This window comes from Heliangelus exortis, chromosome 12 (genome assembly GCF_036169615.1).
Source record: "Heliangelus exortis chromosome 12, bHelExo1.hap1, whole genome shotgun sequence".
NCBI lineage: Eukaryota > Metazoa > Chordata > Aves > Apodiformes > Trochilidae > Heliangelus > Heliangelus exortis.
In genome coordinates this window covers 13,395,455-13,412,771 of record NC_092433.1, presented here as the reverse complement: position 1 = coordinate 13,412,771, position 17,317 = coordinate 13,395,455, and the positions used below count along the sequence as shown (strand labels likewise).

General features: G+C 35.8%; 1 protein-coding gene across 5 annotated transcripts in view; it reads left to right on the top strand.

Moving 5' to 3' along the window:
* FHIT (fragile histidine triad diadenosine triphosphatase) overlaps positions 1–17,317 on the top strand; it is a 513,616-nt gene that overhangs the window by 87,799 nt on the left and 408,500 nt on the right. The window contains exon 1 of one of the 5 annotated variants that reach the window (XM_071756167.1): positions 10,868–10,896. The exons of the other annotated variants lie outside the window; for them this stretch is intronic. The gene's annotated coding sequence lies outside the window, so the exon portion shown is untranslated. Of the gene's footprint in view, positions 1–10,867; positions 10,897–17,317 lie in introns of those variants that run through there. 5 annotated transcript variants of the gene reach the window in all.

Here is a 17,317-nt window from a genome sequence, read left to right as displayed (position 1 = left end):
GCTCTAGGCACTGGATTCCCCTGTTTTCTGTGTCAGTTTCAGTAGCAATGAATGAAGAGATCTCCAGCAGAGGAGAAGTCTCTTATGATGTTCACATCTTCAGTTTCAGTTATTTTGTGTATCAGGCTTTTTTTGTTGTTGTTGGTTGTTTTTGTGGAAATTAAGTAAAATTTAATCTTTACTAGTTTTTATATCCCTGGTTAGTTATTTTCATCTTTCTTGAATCTATACTGTAGCATCTTTTAATCATTCTTGTAGTCTATGTCAGCTTTGCTGCAGAAGAAAACTTGTCACTGGTCTAATACAAATTACTTTTAACTGCAAGTTATAACTACAGATAAACATTTTCTGAATAAGAGTTAATGTTACCAGGCAAGACAATTCTGCATTACGTGTAGTTAGGAGATTTGAAGTATATATAGAGGCAAACTCTGAGCTTCTGCAGCTACCCTTTGTAATGTTACTCTTCTGATGTTGTGGTAGAGTAAAGCAGTGTTTGCACTAAAAATACTGAGAGGCAAAAGACATCTTATATTAAATGTATATTTCATTTTTTTTTTTAAATACAGAAATTATGTTACTCAAATTTCAAAAGCTGATGTGATTCTGTGTAAGTGTGGGTAAATTTTTTTTGATGCTATCCCTTTAGGAAACAACTTTATTTTCTCATTAAAATTAATTATTGTTTCCTGCTATTTGAGCTGTTAGACTGAGCAGATTAAATAATGTAATTCAATTTTTTTTTATTTACAATGAAGGCAACCTAAGTAAATGGATAGTTTGAGGGCAAAAGGCTCTCTGGACTCATTTCATACTCTCTCAGTATTACAGTGGAACCACTTCATTGTGTTATTTTCATTCATCTCCTTCCCCCACCCCCAGCTCTAATACCTGCTTGCTGTTATATTACAGAATAATCAAGGAAGCAGTGTATTAGCATGAAAGCCATTTTAAAATCTAATGCCAAGGGTTGTTAGTAATTTTTGTTGTTACACCCATAAAGCTCAATTTCTGCATATAGGAAGGACTGGGGTAGGAATTAATTTAGGAAACAAATTTATCAGATTAGCTTTTTACTTTCTGGTACTTATCAAATGCAAATTTAAAAGAATACCAAGTCAAAATAGTTCATGTATATTTGAATTTTCTGCATCTTGATACCGTAACAGATGTTTTGAGAACTGACGTTTTCTTAAACGTTTCCTACTATTTATATACCTTCTGGTTTTGCAACCCTTTTTCCCTCAGTCTTTTTTTGTTTTCTAGTTCCACTATTTTTTCCTGAAAAATTATCTTAAAAGCTTTTAAAAATTTTTAAATTATTTATTATTTTAATTTATTTATTTCCTTAAATTGTCAACCAGATATTCATATATCTATTTGTTTGAACTATCTTCTTCTTTTTTTTTTTTTTTTTTTTTTTTTTTTTTTTTTTTTTCTTCTTGAAGAAAGAAATGTATTTATTCTCAAAGGAAATTAGACATTACTTAGTTAATCACTAAAGGGAGCTGCATGTATGAAAACTTGTAATTTAGTACCATGACTGTGTTATATAAAGAATAAGAACTTAACTATGGAGGTCAGGTTGTCAATGGCATGAATAGCTATTGATTCTGATGTTTTGAGTCATGTTAAAGCTTATTAAACACAACTTTGCTATTTTTAAGAAAGGTCCTGGTTGATCTTAAATGTGTTCATTGTCATCTGGAGCTAAGTGCTGTGGATTTCTCCTACATGGTGCAGTTAAAGGTTACCCTGACTTACTCTGCTGTTACTTATCTGCTTGGTTGACTGCTGTAGCTCTGCCTCAGAAGCCAATGGTTTGTAATTCCTGTGGAAGCTGAATAATGCAGCAGTGGTGGTGCAGTCAATATTCAGCATTTGGTTAGTGTGGATTGTAACTCCTGTTACAGATTGAACCTTGTTGTGTCTGTGTTGGAACACGGGGGATTTGTGCTGAGGCTTCTGCAGAGCCATTAACTCTTCCCTCAGTAAAGAAGTTGATACCTTGCAGTTTTCCTATGTTCAGGACCAAAAAAAACCCCAACTGATTTTTAAATACAGTCTTATGTATATTGGATAAATGTCTCGAAGAATGAATGTTTGCGTTGAAGTTTTTTATGTAGCTCTAAAAATAAAAATGCCACAATAAAAAACGAGTGGCACTGGAAGTCTTCAGCCTAGCTTAGTAAGCAAGAAATCTAGTAAGTTGTTATGAGTTAAATATCTACTGTAGTGTGAAGAAAAGTAATGTATTGAGCATAAGTTGACCTTAATTGCTTGTGAAAAATCCCAATACATTCTTTTCAAGATATATTAACAATTAAATGCTGACTACAAGTTTACTAAACATAAGAGGCAGAAAGGAAATTAATTTTATATGTAAGCAATGACATTTTATTTAGGCAATTTAAAGAAAAGAAAAAAAGTAAAAAATGTGTATAATATTCTCCAGTGCCTTCACTGTTGAGTGAGTTAGCATCTTGTGCAGCAGACAATGATTGGTCTGAGTTGTAAAGATTGTAATCTGAGTCCTTTTTCTTTATCTGCATGCAGTATTACTGTTTTGCTTATTGTGCATGTAAATACATCAAAAAGGACTTGATACACTTAGCTACCATTTTGTATCCCGTTGTAAATAAGGGCATGATTCTGTGATTCTAATGTGCTTGGGATTATGAAGGATAAGAAATACTATAAAACTGTAAATAGGAGCACATTTTTTTTTTCTGAAAGGTGGAAAGTACAAATGTTATTTTGTTTAGAACTGTTGAGTTATATGGAGGTAATATGGCTACTCAGCTGTGATTTATGGAATACATATTTTAAAATCCAGTATCAGACATCAACATTTTAATTACTAATTCGGATAGAATAGGTGAGAAGAGGATAATATGAATACACTGTAAATAAATTAGAGTTCATTATTATTTCTTACTCTGTAATGAAGAAGCCCATAACCTCTAAAAATACCAAAGCTTTGCTTCTATCTGTTGATCTGTGTGCTTTATGAAGGTGCCACAACTTGGTTATTCCAGTTTGCCAGAAAGTACTGAAAACTGCTTTCCCCTTTAGTACATTCTATTGCATGGAAAACTCAGTTTAGAATCATAAAGAATTGAATTAATAATTCCAGTCCCTTAATATGAATTTATTTTATGAATATCCATCTACAGAGTTTACTCTTAGAGAATTTTTTAGATTCCAAAATAAAAATGAATGTGGTGATAATAAGCCGGTTTAAATGTTTAGAATGTTAGCTAATAAGTTATTCTATTATCTCATTGTTGTACTTCATTAAGAGAGTAATGAAATAAGAGAGGGCATCACTGCATTGTGATTCTGTGATGGTTGGCATTTTGGCTTAGAAGGATCACAGAACTTGCTGTTCTCTTCAAATGTTGAACAAGAATAAACCCACTAGATCATGCTAATACTTGACATTTTTCTTCCTGAGCTAGAGGACTCTTATCAGAAAACACATCTGCCTTCATAGAGGCAGAAGCATAGGAAGACTCTCTTCATACTGATTATGTTTTTTCCTTTCCTTGTTACTGATTGCAGAATTTGTTTCTTGAGGAAGGGAAAATCATAAGCTTTCCCCTCTATTTACTGCCTGAACATTTAGGCTTCTCAGAATTTCCTCTTTCTGAGAATTCTTCAGAACACTTTTGGATACCCATAGCTAATCACTTTGATAGTGCTCTTGAAGTAGTCATGATATAATGAATGGTGCAGGTAGAAGTTTTATTGACTTAAAATCAACCAAGAAAAAAAAAATTCAATGGCATTTGGTTGATTTATTTTGAAATCAGTGAACTTTGGATCAAACAAAAAAATTTCCCTTTCATCACTTCTTTCCTTCTATCTAAAAAGTATTTCTTTCTGCACCAATGATCATTATGTGGCTTGATATACCTCCTCCTCTATTTGAGCACAGTCCAGAGCATCTCACAATGCTGCCTAGGGAAATTTTATCAGCATCAGGATAATACTAAGAGAACGAATCAAGCAATTAATTTCGTTCATGGTAAGATCAGCATATCTGACTAGATATTATATTACTATGTGTAGCAAAATTTCAAAGTTAATTTAGACTATGTGAAGTAAAGTCATTCTTTTTCAAATGCACGAGAAGAGATGATTAAATTCCAGATTCCAGTTTAAATTGGCTTCTAAACATAGAAGTTTGCAGCTTGAATTGAATCAAAGAATGTTTCAGAGGTTCAGAGTGTTAACTATTTGCTGATGGCTTTGCTCGATTCATTTCTGGAAATGATATCTCACTGGGGTTGTCCAATTCACAGTATATAATGGATTAATGGTTTGGAACTTTATCTGTAATTCTTTGGTTTTATGTTTAAACAGTTCATAAACTCTTGATACTCTTTTTTCTCCTCTTGAATTCATTAAGAAAATATAATAAAATAAAGCTAGCCCTTCTTTACATCTTATTATTTAGAAAACTGCATGGTTAAATTAATACTCTAAAACACTGTCAAGTAATTTAAGAACATTGGGAAGGGAAGAAAACAGCAGTCAGTCTAAAATGTGATCTGTGTAAACTGAGATTTTGAACTGGACACAGCTAGACCTGTCCCTGTTTCAGGCAGTCAGGTGTTGTCTTCAGATTTCTAAGTGGCTCTGTATTTATTTATTGTATTCACAAAGAGCTCTGCTCACTTTCCAGTGTAGTGGTTTTCCTCTCTGTTCCCTTGCTTCTGTTAGACCTTGCTTCATTGACATATTCAGCATAAACTTTCCTGGTGATCCAGAAAACCTCTGTGAACTTGGTTTTATGGGTCTGTGCTTTCTGCTTACTTCCAGGATGCTTCTCACTCTTCCAGGCAATAAATAATACAATAGAGTTCACGTATAGCCACCAAACCTAAATCTAAATGAATACTTTTGGAATATGGATAGGTGAGAAGGAATGAGTAAGTACTGAAATAGAAAAAATTGCAGGGAGAAGTGTTTAATTATTCCCTTTGACTACACCAAGATAGAAATTTGTTAAACATAGAATGCTTAATCTGCATTCCTATGACAAGGTTTACTTCATTGGTAGATGATGTTTACTGACTTATGAGTATTAATATTTTAGAACATATCTGAAACTTCCAATTTTCATGTTTCTGTCATGACTCCTTCTCTCTTCCTTACCTCTTTAAAAATAAAACAAAAACAAACCAAGAAAAGAACAAAACCAAGCAACCAAATCAAACAAATAAAAAAAAAAACAACAAGGGGAGCTGACTTGGTCCAATATACACCACCTTTCCAAGATCAGCAATTTGGAGAGAAGCCCCATGTCTGTGGAAGCAGCTCTTCAAATATTCAGTAAGTACATCTAATTCCAGCCAAGGAGACAAAGGGCCAATTAAATTTTTTCAATATGCCCAGGAGCATCCATTCTTGCAAGGAGGTGTAGTGTTTTTTTGGCTTGGAAACACAAATTGTGAGCTATTCAGAGGCTTTTCTGTTATTAGTTTTAAATTCTGGATAAGAGGGCAAGAATCTATATTATGAAAAACAGAAATAGATGAAAGCTTGGTATATTTTCCTTAGTTCCAAACTAATATTAATATATTAATCCAAATTTTCTGTCTAGAGGTATCTGCATTTCACCAAATAATTGTTACTCTTTGCTCAAAGCAGTAGAGCTTCTTTTCTTTCTTACCTCTTGCAGTTCTAAACTGCTGAGAAGCAGTGTGAATAATTGATACGTTTTATTACTCATTGTTCATTGCTCTTGCATAAAGAAAAAAATTATCTTTTGCAGTTTACTCTCCTGTGTACTAAACTGGCTTTAGGCATGCAAAAATTAGCAGCTATAGACACAGGCATTTCTGTGGAGGTTTTTCATTTTCTGACGAGCTTGATGGACCTACATTTTTAATTAATGCATCAACAAGCACTGGTAGTAGTAGAGCTTAGGTGAAACATAATCAGCCAAACCCATTTTAAGGAGTGAAATTACTCTAGAGATTAACCTGGCTTGATGTAAAATGAAAGTGCTTGCAAAAACAGTAGCTATTGCACTTCTCTTGGAAGATACAGCTGTTTCCTTCCAAAATGTTTTAGAAGAATTTAGATGTTACAAATGTTACAAATTCTATGCTGGGATGTAGTCAATATTTGAGGTTTATATCCAGCACAGATTTGATGTTAGATGAACTGTAAAATATAGCATTGCAATTCTTCTTTGCAAATGTATTATACTGGTTCTGGTTCCAGGTAAGTTTGTCTAAAAAGGGCAAGGAATTAATTTTACAGGCCAGCTTGAGACTTCCCCACTGGCATGTACTAAAGCCTCTTCAATGAATGTTTTGCAGTCTTCTGTCACGGTATTTTTAATACATTTAAACTTTCCTTTGGCACAAAGATACCCTAATGCTTAGCAGGCTTTGTATTTTCATGTAAATAATAGGATAAACATGAAGCTGTGTAATGTTAGAAGGGGAATAAGGAGCAGGGTGTCATATTCAAATTGTGTTTCTAGCTTTGTCACAGTTAAGACTTTTGCCATGTTACTTATCCTTTTGTGCCATGTTCAGTAAAAAAGAGATAATGACACCAGCTTAATATTGTAACATTTTTTCAAGATGAGAAAAACTTAGTGTGGTGGTACTGCTTTTCTAAACACATTGCTGGTAAACTGGAGCTCTGGGAATAATTTTATCTGTTGGGAGGGAACGTTCTCAAATCTTTATCCTGCACACAAGGCTGAGGGAGTGACTGTGCTTTGAGAAATTTACTGAGAGCCTTATTTAAAAATGGTGCTACCACAAGAGCAGAGGGTGATCTCTCACCATATCACAGTGACTTAGTGACTGCTCCTTTTTTTTTGTTTTTGTTTTTTTGGTATTGCTCTTTAGCGTTTTATGATAAGTTAAAGATTTTGAGAAGCTAATAACTTTGTGGAGTTATTCAAGGTGGAGAATTTGGATTTATTTATCATACAGTTTTAGTTTGTTTAAGAAAATTAAGGAATTGAAAAGCAGCCTAAGGTAGCTGTGTAACTCCTGCTTGCTTTTGTCTCTGCCATTGTGTTTCCTTCTTAAGCAGTGAGATAAAGTTTTACTTTTAATGACAAGTGCTGTATTCTGGAGATGGGACTGTCCTTTAATTTCATTGTTGTCTTTATAGTTTAGAGAAATGCTTTACCTGTGAAGTGAATGGGTGGGTGCTAATTATTCACAACAACTCCTAGTTCCAGTTCAATAGCAACATCTGAAGAAATACAGTTAGATACTATGAAAATATTATTGAAATGCTTGTTCAGTGCTTTTATAGAACCTGATATGGCTCAGACTGTGACAGCTGAGAACTGTGATTCGAAGGAAGGCAGCAAAATTCTGTGGTTTTGAGGTCTTTGAGTCATTCAAGTACTTTCTTCAAGTTGTCTTTTCCCCTACACATTTGTTTAGATCATGTACTTCAGAGGACAGTGAAATGAAAACCATTTGAAGCGTTTAATTTGATAAAGTGAATACACCTCAAGATGTAGCTTACTTGTGTAAAATTACCCCAGCGACTAACAGAAAACAGGGAGAAACAGAAGACAATAGCTACTGTAAAATGACATCTTTGGTTGCAGCAGGAAGGGGCTCTGACTTAGTACTTCAGTGACTCCTGAGGTGATGAAAATGGAATCCAAGTAAGTGTATTACAGTGTATTATACAGTGATTTTTTTAAAAATAAAAATCTTACCTTTTTTGAGAGCGTGGAATTAATATGGTGCTATTTTGTACAGGATAGCCTTCCAGTATCCTTTTCTGTTTTATACTTCATGCTGCCAGTCTCAGTGTTATAACTTGTTTTTCAAAGAAGGCAGCCTCAAATACCTGGTATATGGGGCCACAGACATCTCCAGAGATGTCCCTCCTAATTGATGCTGTTGGGTTTTGTTGCAAAAAATGAAATTGTAGTCAACTTCCAAGATTTATATATTTTTTTTCAGAATATTTGTACTTCTGTGTCAGCAGGCAAACTATTACAATCGATTAAAAGAACAGAAAAAAGGAACTTGTGAATGAGTTGTTTGCAGCACAGTTAGGTCTTGTTTTTCTCCAGTTTCTGACTTAGAAAATACTTAAAATCCAAACATTCAACTGTGATGAATTGGAATTAAAAGCCACATGCACAGAAAGGAGAATGAACAAGCTTAATATAGCATAAGCAAAATGTTATCTCACCAGACAATGAACTTTTTTTTTATGTCTTAGGCTTTACCAGTTCACTCTTGCCATTGGAACACTGTGCTGTTATCAATGCAGCATTCCCTCATCTTTCCAAAACATCTCAAGTTCATTTTTCTCTGTTAAGATATTTAGAAGCTAAATTGAGCAATGCCATTTCATTAAGAAAAATAATGTTTGGAAAGAGAGCAAATGGCTGTATCCTGCATCCTGTTTATCAGTTAATTCTTTATTATAGTATAGCAGCAATTGCATATGCAAAGGGGAATACTAATTACACTCTGCATTTCTGAGTAGCAGTGTAGTAGTTTTATCAATGCTACTTAGCTGTGTAATGCACAGAGTCCAAACTGTGGTACAGAAATAAAAATATGTGGTTTAATTTGCTATTAATGAATCTGCAAAATTGAATATTAGGTAATTTCAGAACAAGTGGTTAATTACAAATATAATTTGAATATTACCCTATGTTGATGCTGTATTTGTTGACGTTGTATATAATTTTTTTGTGGAGAATTTTTCATACTTGTTTCATACTGGCACATACCAGGAGGCTACTGTCCAACTGTCCAGATTTTGGCTCAGATTTCTCCCTTTCCCAGGATGCTGCACTAAGCTGGTGGTGAAGGTGTTCTGGGTTTTTGAGTGGTTTTGTGTCTTCAGTGCAAGAGTAGAAAGAAGGTAGAAGCCACACAACAGGTGTTGCTTTTTCTCATGCACTCTAAGTATTGTTTCATCCACTTTCTAGCTATAAAATAGATTAGGTCTGAAAATGGTTATTTATCAAGGTTCATTTCTCTTGTGTCTCTCAAGAAGAATTTTGCTGTCATAAAGGCACAGTTTCTGACAGTCCAGCAATTCAGCAGTTTACTCCTAGAGGCTGGTTTTATGCCTGCATTTCTGGGAGGAGTAAAATGAAAGTGGGGCCTGAAAACCCTATCAGTCAGCAAACGGAGCATGAGGCTTAATTATCCAGTCACTGTGTGTTTGTTCAGAGAAGAAGCAAGGTGACAGTTCAATATACCTGAAAGACTAGCAGCAGAAAGCTCCCTCCCCCAATTCAATCATTCCCTCAGTACGTAATAAACCATGATAGGCAGGTGAGAATTATTCATTCATGGCCAAGTCTTTGTTCTGCTGGAATCAGATAATCAATATAATTGTTATTGCCAGATGTTATCTTGTTAGGGAAAAGTACCACTGATTAGTTCTCCTTTGTGGACAGGGAAAAATGTTTTGTTAACTATAGGAAGGAAAAAATTAACTTTTAAGGCTGGAGTTTAGATTTGTTGACTGTCTCTTGAAAATAAGTGGTAAATAATCTCTTAGTGTTTTTTGGCTGCCTCTGAGCAGGCCTTGTTTTCACTGTAACCTCAGAATTCCTACTGCTGTCTTGTTTTCATAAGACCTGCTGCCATTTCCTGTTGATCAACGTCTCTGGTGAACTCCAGCAAGGGTGAGGGAGCACCAAGAAATTTTTTTTCATCTTTTACCTTAAGTGGTTGAGTATCTTACTATTTAAAACCTATGTTGTGTTGACAAAAAGCTGCTAACCCAAATAACAGTTTGCTTAGAAGCACCTGAGTTATCACAGAATCAGTTTGGTTGGAAACAACCTGGAGTATCATCAAGTCAAACCAGGAACCCAGCACTGCCATGTCCACCACTAAACCATTTCCCTGGGTACTGCATCTCCGTGCTTTTTAAATTTCTCTAGGGATGGTGACTCCACCACTGCCCTGGGCAGCCTGTTCCATTGCCTGACAAGGCTTCTAGTGAAGAAATTCTTACTGTTATCTAATCTAAGTGTTTCTGGCATAACTTGATGCCACTTCCTCTTGTCCTATTGCTTGTTACATGGGAGAAGAGACCAGTACCCATCTTGCTACAGTCTCCTGCTGCTTATCCATCCATATCCTCACTGACTGAATACTAAGCACTGTATACCTAGGCTACCTGCATTTCTGTCTGCTCTTCTCTATGGACTGAACAGTCACAGCCTCTTAAACTTTCAGTCTCCGCTTAAGACCTTAAATAGCTTTTATTTGATTCTTGTGTTATGGCTGCTCCTAGGGATTCAGGGATTTTAGTATAAACCATAAGTGCTTAGCAGGTCTGATGAGGTATTGCTTACTGCAGTTGTCTTGATAGCTAGAAAAAGAAAAAAAGAGTATATAAAACCCAACATAACCAGTTAGTGGGAAGAAGAAGAGAACAGAACAGTAGATTACAAATCAGTGTACATCAACTTCAGCGTAAGGGACAAGTCCAGTTACAATTGGCTACAATTCCTTCTGCTTTAAGTGTTCCAAAACGCCATAGCTTCTGATTTACTGCTTTTCCTTCCCTTTGCTTTGTACTCAGCTATGTTTTTGGTTAGAGATTTGATTAACTGAAAGGCTGTGCTTTATTCTGCTGTAAGCTCTTAGTTGCACACTTGCATTCGTGATTTGCTTACAGTCACAGTGTGTGTGCTGTCTGTATCCATAATACCTCCCATCTTCCAGCAGCATACAGGACTCATAGTCCTAATGGTCCTTTCCCTTACTTTCAGTCATGGGTTTGCTTCTGAATATGAGCTCCCTCTCAATGTAGGTAGCAAGAAATTATGTCAGATATTTTAATTCTTTGTATTGCTTTTTTTTTTTTTTTTTTTTTTTTTTTTCTGGGGATTTGAGTTTCTTCATGTGAAAAGTATATATTTGGGAGGGAGGTGAATAAGATGCTGAGAACTCTGCCACTGCTTTGCTCTTGAGTCTTACCCAATCTAACATGTAATTGTGCTCAAGTTGTATTTCACTTACTCAGAATTTAGTTAACTTGACAGAAATTGCTTTGTTTTTCCACCCTGCTTTTTCTACTTTAATAAGCAGAGTGAAGATTGTTGCTGTTGGAATATGTGCACTTTCTGTTAAGCCACATGAACCTGCAAATCTTTTTCTGAAGATCTGAAAAGTCAGACATGAAGGGGAATCAGAGAAAGGGTACTGGCTGGTCAACAGGAAGTTTATCCAATTCAGCCTGATGGGTAGGCTTATTAGGCTTCATGTCTGCTTCTTTAGAAACATACTCTTCAGTTTCTATTTATCTGCTTGTGGCTGTAGACTCAGAGTATGTACACTGACCAAGAATGTGGGCTGTCTACAGTTCATGAGTTCAATCCAATTTATTTTTAATGTTACTATATGTGTCTTCATATCTTTCTCTTAGCAGCACTAGCATCTTGCCTTCTTTTGTTTATTGTGCGTCTTCTCCTCGATCCAAATACACATATGTGTGTGTTACTGTATCTATACATTCAAATACATCTATAAAAATAACTGGGTTACTCTGACCATTCAAAGAGGGAATCCTAATAGGTTTGCTAAGACTCATAATTTTCTTTTGTTGCTATCAGGTAACATTTGATTGTGTCATATGATTCCTTTGTTTTATCTGCTCTGCATTTTTCTCCTGGTCTGCCTATGTTAGCTTTTTGAAGCTAATATTAAGTTTCTCTGAAGGAGAAATTCCTGTCATGAGCAAGACAGGGTCATCAGCCTGCAGTGAATCCAAATATTGGGATTTAGTTTAAGAATACACAGAATTAGAGCTTTTACCCTCTTTGCTTATGACACTTGCTCCCTGCTAGCATTGTGTCTTATCTTCCCTTTCCTGGGACATCACTGCTGCTCTGAGGAGGTTGGAGAGAGTTTTATCAGGTTGTGGCACCACTGCCTGCAGCTACTGCTCTTGGGCATTGCTGGCCAAGGCATCACCAGGCATTCAGATCCATGCATCTCTCTGATCTTCAGGAGCTTCTTTTTTACAGGATCACTTCTGTGAGACCACTGCTTGTTTGGGGAACCCTTCCTTTCAGCTTCCTCTACTTTACGGAACTTCAAGCTCTCTGGTTTAGCAATCTGTTTACCAGTCCTGTGTGCAAAAGCACAGTGTGTCTGCAGCCGCCTCCTTTGTTCTGTCTCATGTGTCACTCGTAACTGGAGGATTCAGGGCGTCATTTCTCTTCCATGATTTAAGAAAATTTCCAATCAGTTCATGCAGATTCCAAGTACCAGGCTTCTACTTGAGTGTTTAGAAGTTCAATTTAGTACATTCACTTCCCCAAACATGTGCATTCTATTATTTGCTGCGCATTAGCAGTACCTGTAAACTTTTCTTTCTGGATGTAGAAGTTCTCCATTTAATTGGTATATCATAGCTTTGCCAAAGGAACAAAGGATTTAGTATTATTTTATTGTTTGGTTGTTTATTGGTTGTTATTGTTTATTTTTTCTGTTTGTGGTTTGGTTTTTTTATTTGTTTTCCTGTTTCCTGAAGTGTGTGCCTCCTTATGTTGCATCATTTTCCTGATTTCCTAGTGGGTTTTTTTGTTCATTTTTTTGTTTGTTTGTTTTTTACTTTGTTTTGGTTTTTTTGTGGGATTTTCTTTTTGTTGCTGTTGTTTTTTTGGTTTGTTTGTTTTTTTTTTTTTTTTGTGGGAGATACTGCAGGGAGATTCTTCCCATTTTGAATCATCCAGAGGTCTAAGTAGCACCAAAAAAAAAAGTTTTCCCTAATTAAAAATTACCACCATGTTGATAAGCTCTGCTGCATCTGGTTTTTGGGCACTGGAATAATTTAGGTTTGGTTGCTTAATACTGTATTTTGGAGCCAGTTTTTTTGTAGAAAACAAAATACTGGAAATTAAACCTCCTATGTGCTTGGATGAACTGAATGTAATTTTTAGAACTGTTTCGTATCCAATAATTAACATTCATACAAGTCTTGCAAGAAAACATGGAAGGTAATCTGTACTCTGTAATACAGCAAACTGGAAATAAAATAGGTTTTTAGCATGTTCTGTAGTAATGAAATAAACTTGTTTTATAAAATAAAACAGAAGAATAGATAGAAGCATGGCTGGTACTTAAAAGAAACTGCAGGTCTGCCTGATAATAAAGAACTGTTGAGGAGCAGTTCATCCTTGGGAAACGATTACCCTGTCATCCAGCCAAGGTCAGTGGCACATTCAGTTAATAGCTACATCAAAGGCAGAAGCATGGATTAAAGAAATACCATAAGCCCAAGTCAGTTTGGGCAGAATATGAAAAAAACCATGCAGTTTGGAGGGTCCTCTTTGCCTTTTCAGTTTTTGCATAAAGTTTAATGGTCCTTTGTGAAGGAGAATCCAGGAAAATCAAACCTTGGTTGTGTTGTGGGAATGCCAGGAGACTGTAGCTAATAGGCAAACATCTGACTTTCTGCATCAAGTCAGTATGTCAGTAAATCTTGAATTAATGCTCCTGAAATGAATTTGACTACTAATAGTTGTCACAAAGTAATAGTGGAAATCTCTGTCCACTGAAGCAGAACATTCCCAGTGCTGTGCCCTGGGAAGCTGGACTGAACAACCATTGCTGTCACATCCACTACTTGGACATACATTAAAGCAGTAATTTTATTTGTGTCGTAAGCACAAAGGTTTTAGAAGTTAAATATAAAGTTAAAGGATTTAAATAATCCCTTCTTTTGTGCCCCACTGCCCCAACGTAAACCAGAAATCCTGTTGCTTTTCTAGCTGTTTAATTTATAGATTATAAATCATTCTTCTCAATAGCTTGCTTTGAAGTGTGACTTTTGAACTTCAATATATACCATGATACTGTGTTGCTACATGGGTGAACAGTTGGCTGAGACAAGTTAATATGATTTAAAGCTGTTTGCACTTGCCTACTTTAATAAAAAAGAAAAATAGCAACAGAAAATGTTACTAAAATAGTACTGAATGATCTTAAGGCAAGATGATACTGTTACCATATGAGAAACCTTGTTTCATGTCACAGGGGACTATTGGGAAGGCTCCTGCTGTCTGTACCCTTTTAAGGCAAATAAACTATCATGGTGACTAATGTTTTGTATTTCCTTCCACTTGTTTATGTGCATTCCCCATGTCTATTTGTTGTACCTATTCAGATTGGAACAGGTCTAAGACAGAAACCATGCTGCTTTTTTTTTGTCTCAATTCACTTCAGTGACTCTGGGCACCTGTTTGAGTACTTGATGTAATGTTTCTTCAGGGGCTTCTTCCTAGACATAGACCCTTAATTTTTATTTAGCATGACTTGTGGAGAGTGAAGTTTTAGGTTTATTTTCTGGCTGCTATTTTTTTTAAAGTTTCATGAACTTTGTGAAGTAAAATGAGTTTTTAATTTTTTAAACCAGTGGATATGCTATGAAGATAGGAAGGAAATGTGACTAAGTTAATCAAAGCTGTCAGCTCTTATTACTGGAACACTATTTGTATCGATTTTAAGTGTTTACTAAAACATAGGGACTGTTTATCCTTTTCTAGTCTGTATTCATCTAACCACTGAAGTCAAGAAAGATGCGTTTTGTGTAAGTTACAGTAAGAACAGGAGATTCTCTATCGTTGAATATTTCAGTATCTGGTAAGAGGTTTATTTTCCTAGGTTGAAAAAGAAATGAGCAGCTGGTAATTGCCTCTCTTTAAAATACTTTATGAACCTTTGGCAGCTTTTCCTGGCTAGCTCTAGAGTGCTGGTTATCTTTTTGATGTGAGTTTTGGTTAAAACTCTATGTAAACTTATTTCTGTAAATCAAATAATCACAGTATCACAATGTTTAGGCTGGACGAGACCTCCAAGATCATCCAGTCCAACCTCTGACCAACTCCATTATCTAACTACTAAACCATGTCCTTAAAAGCATGACTCTATCTCAGTTTGTTTGTTTAAGGGCTGAGAGGGTAGTTTGTTCTCTTAGTTTTGTTACATATGGATTTTTTTTGAATTCTGTATATGCATATTAAAATAAGATTGCTTAATTTTACATAAGTTAGTACCAGTCTTGCAAACCTCTAAATCTGTTGTGTGTTCAATGCTTAAGGAGTTCTGCAGGGTTTCCAGGGTCCTTCCTGAGGCAGACTGCAGCATCTGCATAATTAAGACAACCAGAGTGCAGCAGTTTTGCTTGGGAAACACCCAAGAATTTTGTACTGCTGGAAATGAAAATGGTGAGGGTGCACCTTAGCCAGCTCAGGCTATCCCACTACTGTAACTGCTACAGGGAAAGGAGCTGCAATTCTCATGGATGAAAAATAAAACTTGGTTTTCTGTGCTTCTAAAAGAGATGCTGTTGAGTACAGGCACCTCTGTAAAATTACTGCTGACAACTTTGCAGGAAGAAATAGAAAAGTGTTTACATGAAACATTTTCAAACTAATTAGAATGGAAAGCGTTTTCTAGGTCTGACACAGAAAAGTGTTCTGCTGAACTTTTTTTCTCTCCCTTTCCCATTTATCAAAGAGATTTTTCATCATATTGCACATCTGCAGCCTTCAGAACAAATTCTGGCAAGAGTATTCAGTGTCACCACCAGAAAGAGCCTTAGATATTTCCCCAGGATAGAAAAAAGCCAACCCCTATCAGTTCCTATTTCTCAGACAGAAAGATGCCTTTAACTCTGTAATGAAAGTTTTTATATGTGAGAGGGATTACCAACATCAGGCTGTCCTGTTCTTTGATGTGCCCCAAAAATATTTCAGCAGAAGGTATTAAAGAATAAATCATGGGGTCTGAGTAGCCCCAGTAACACATTTCTTCTCTGCCATTAACTAATTTGTGTGAGGATGAATTCCCTCCTTCACTGGGCTGAATTTCCCTAAACCTTTCTGTATGTGTGTTTCTTCTGTTTCTTAGTTTTGTGTGTTAATCTCATGCATCTTAGTTCACATAATTCCCCTACCCACAAAGTTATAGTTAAAAAAAACTTAAAAGCCATGTATTTTGAGTGCTACTGTAGCTGGTCTGCATTGCCCACGTTTTGGGATGAATGTTCAGAACAATAATTTTCCTGTTTTATCCCAAAATAATCTTGATGGAAAGATAAATTAATATTAATTATGTATCTTTTTACAGCTATTTCCTTTATGGTAGAAAAATTAATTCACACGTGACTTAGAAAACATGTAAGCATGAACTGAAAGATAAACACCTGAAAATGATATGAACAGGGAATAGATAGATTTGAGGATTAGCCTCAGTTGCAGTTCTAGATCTAGACCTCAGGTCTGATATGTTTAAATTTAAGAATTTGACTATTTAGAACTCAATCCTGTCCCTTAGGGGATATTACACCTTTCTGATTTTTAATAATGTGGCAATATATATTAAACAGAGTTCAGTCTTTAGCTTTTCTTGCTGTTTTTTGTTCTTGCCTTTTGATAAAGAAAATGAAGATTCAAGCTTTGCCTAAAGGGCTGCCGGTTGCTTTGCTCTTGATCCCTATACCTGTTTGCAAGAGGCCAGACCACTCACTGCAAGGCTGTTAAGCTTCTGAGTTGTTCTCTTCTTTGCTTTTCAGTCCCTGAAGACTATAGTCTCCTGCTAAGATATTTAAAAAAAAAAAAAAAATTATCTTGTAGTAAAAAGCTACGTTTTAACTAGACTTCTGTTTTTTAAAAAACCAAAGATGATCCCTGAGCAGAGGTATTTATACAATAGTGTAACCATTATAGTTGTTCTCTTCAGGCAAAGTGAGACATTTCAAATAATATCCTTTCCTATTCAAAACTCTGCAGTCATTAGAGTGGGAGGCTTGTGAAGTTCAATTTTAAATTCTAAAGGACTTTTAAGTTTACTTGTGTGTTAGGAGTCATTGGTCTGTGGTACTTTTGCCTTCTCAGTCTGGACAAGCCATTTTTTTGGCTCTGGATGGGCCTGCCTCACTCTTAGGTCTCCCTGAAGTGGTACTGGGCAATGTACCCAGGCTTCTTCTCTGTAGGAATCTTGTTTTTCCTTTTGCACTTCTTAGACTTACCTTGGAATGCATTAACTTAGACAGGTCTGTCAGAATTGCATCCACCTTGCATCCTAAGCAGAGATAGGATGTAGGTGCCATGTCCTAGTGTGCCCTTGGAGTAAGGCTTTTTCTGGAGTAACTCTCTTGATCCTGGCAACCTTTATGAGTCTTATGATGGGTCTTGCACCAACACTGTTGGATGTGAATATGCATTGCAGAAGTTAACAGAAAAGCACTTTTATTGCTTTTCTTTTTCTCCCAGGTTCATACAGCCGTATGTGTGAGCATGCTTTGATCTACATTGAAGATAAAA